Below are 2500 nucleotides of genomic sequence, written 5' to 3' on the forward strand. Positions count from 1 at the left end.
GACTGGATACACTGTATCTGTCTGAGTTATCTGCTCATAAACAGACTGGATACACTGTATCTGTCTGAGTTCTCTGCTCATAGACAGACTGGATACACTGTATCTGTCTGAGTTATCTGCTCATAAACAGACTGGATACACTGTATCTGTATGAGTTCTCTGCTCATAAACAGATTGGATACACTGTATCTGTATGAGTTATCTGCTCATAAACAGACTGGATACACTGTATCTGTATGAGTTATCTGCTCATAAACAGACTGGATACACTGTATCTGTATGAGTTATCTGCTCATAAACAGACTGGATACATTGTATCTGTCTGAGTTCTCTGCTCATAGACAGACTGGATACACTGTATCTGTATGAGTTATCTGCTCATAAACAGACTGGATACACTGTATCTGTCTGAGTTCTCTGCTCATAAACAGACTGGATACACTGTATCTGTATGAGTTCTCTGCTCATAGACAGACTGGATACACTGTATCTGTATGAGTTCTCTGCTCATAAACAGACTGGATACACTGTATCTGTATGAGTTCTCTGCTCATAAACAGACTGGATACACTGTATCTGTATGAGTTATCTGCTCATAAACAGACTGGATACACTGTATCTGTATGAGTTCTCTGCTCATAAACAGACTGGATACATTGTATCTGAGTTCTCTGCTCATAGACAGACTGGATACACTGTATCTGTATGAGTTATCTGCTCATAAACAGACTGGATACACTGTATCTGTATGAGTTCTCTGCTCATAAACAGACTGGATACACAGTATCTGTATGAGTTCTCTGCTCATAAACAGACTGGATACACTGTATCTGTATGAGTTCTCTGCTCATAAACAGACTGGATACACTGTATCTGTATGAGTTATCTGCTCATAAACAGACTGGATACACAGTATCTGTATGAGTTCTCTGCTCATAAACAGACTGGATACACAGTATCTGTCTGAGTTCTCTGCTCATAAACAGACTGGATACACTGTATCTGTATGAGTTCTCTGCTCATAAACAGACTGGATACATTGTATCTGTCTGAGTTCTCTGCTCATAAACAGACTGGATACACTGTATCTGTATGAGTTATCTGCTCATAAACAGACTGGATACACTGTATCTGTATGAGTTCTCTGCTCATAGACAGACTGGATACACTGTATCTGTATGAGTTCTCTGCTCATAGACAGACTGGATACACTGTATCTGTATGAGTTCTCTGCTCATAGACAGACTGGATACACAGTATCTGTATGAGTTCTCTGCTCATAAACAGACTGGATACACTGTATCTGTATGAGTTCTCTGCTCATAAACAGACTGGATACACTGTATCTGTATGAGTTCTCTGCTCATAAACAGACTGGATACACTGTATCTGTATGAGTTCTCTGCTCATAAACAGACTGGATACATTGTATCTGTATGAGTTATCTGCTCATAAACAGACTGGATACACTGTATCTGTCTGAGTTCTCTGCTCATAAACAGACTGGATACACTGTATCTGTATGAGTTCTCTGCTCATAAACAGACTGGATACACTGTATCTGTCTGAGTTCTCTGCTCATAAACAGACTGGATACACTGTATCTGTATGAGTTCTCTGCTCATAAACAGACTGGATACACAGTATCTGTATGAGTTCTCTGCTCATAAACAGACTGGATACACTGTATCTGTATGAGTTATCTGCTCATAAACAGACTGGATACATTGTATCTGTATGAGTTCTCTGCTCATAGACAGACTGGATACATTGTATCTGTATGAGTTCTCTGCTCATAAACAGACTGGATACATTGTATCTGTATGAGTTCTCTGCTCATAGACAGACTGGATACATTGTATCTGTATGAGTTCTCTGCTCATAAACAGACTGGATACATTGTATCTGTATGAGATCTCTGCTCATAGACAGACTGGATACATTGTATCTGTATGAGTTATCTGCTCATAAACAGACTGGATACACTGTATCTGTATGAGTTCTCTGCTCATAAACAGACTGGATACACTGTATCTGTATGAGTTATCTGCTCATAAACAGACTGGATACACTGTATCTGTATGAGTTATCTGCTCATAAACAGACTGGATACACTGTATCTGTATGAGTTATCTGCTCATAAACAGACTGGATACATTGTATCTGTATGAGTTCTCTGCTCATAGACATACTGCATACATTGTATCTGTATGAGTTCTCTACTCATGTTTTTTCTGCTCATGAGTTTTGTTAATCACAGAAATCCATATTGTGACAGGGACTGATATTTTGGGTCCTTTTTTTTTTTTTACAGATGATGGAGTAGTACATATTGTAAAGATTTCAAATGATGTGCCATACATTGATACATTCAAATCTGAAAATAGTTGAAGAAGATGTGCTTATTTGAATGTCCGTATACTAAAAGCAACATTCAGAGAAAATTGCCCTGAAAGTGAACAAGCTTAGTTTGCTGACATTGTTTTTTCAGTGATCCTAA

The 2500-nt window shown here is 38.4% G+C and overlaps 1 protein-coding gene across 1 annotated transcript in view; it reads right to left on the minus strand.

Moving 5' to 3' along the window:
* LOC310784836 (voltage-dependent calcium channel gamma-7 subunit-like) overlaps positions 1-2500 on the minus strand; it is a gene marked incomplete at both ends in the record, with an annotated part of 62674 nt that overhangs the window by 54107 nt on the left and 6067 nt on the right. The window lies entirely within an intron of this gene.

Source organism: Poromitra crassiceps (assembly GCF_964638095.1).
Source record: "Poromitra crassiceps genome assembly, chromosome: 11".
Classification (NCBI taxonomy): domain Eukaryota; kingdom Metazoa; phylum Chordata; class Actinopteri; order Beryciformes; family Melamphaidae; genus Poromitra; species Poromitra crassiceps.